This window comes from Antrostomus carolinensis, unplaced genomic scaffold, assembly GCF_000700745.2.
Source record: "Antrostomus carolinensis isolate BGI_N321 unplaced genomic scaffold, ASM70074v2 scaffold2377, whole genome shotgun sequence".
Classification (NCBI taxonomy): Eukaryota; Metazoa; Chordata; class Aves; order Caprimulgiformes; family Caprimulgidae; genus Antrostomus; species Antrostomus carolinensis.
Window position 1 is genome coordinate 105828 of NW_010326433.1, and position 233 is coordinate 106060.

Here is a 233-nt window from a genome sequence, read left to right on the forward strand (position 1 = left end):
AGGAATGAGTGTTCAATTTTACTGTCACTCAAACATTATGTTAAGTTCATGGTGTTTATCCTACATTTGCTAACTCCTCACCCTGATGTTGGGGGAGCACAGCACCATAAAATCCATCATGGATATATGGTAAAACTATGCTGGTAGATTTTTTTTTTCTTTTTTTAGTCTTTAAGAAAACAAGCGGGAGTACAATACTGTTCTTGAGGGCATAGTCCTGGAGCAATTCCTGC

At 37.8% G+C, this 233-nt stretch overlaps 1 protein-coding gene across 1 annotated transcript in view; it reads left to right on the top strand.

The window, feature by feature from the left end:
- The window catches only part of LOC104527753 (talin-2), a 105460-nt gene that overhangs the window by 104975 nt on the left and 252 nt on the right, over positions 1-233 (top strand). The gene's annotated exons all lie outside the window — the stretch shown is intronic.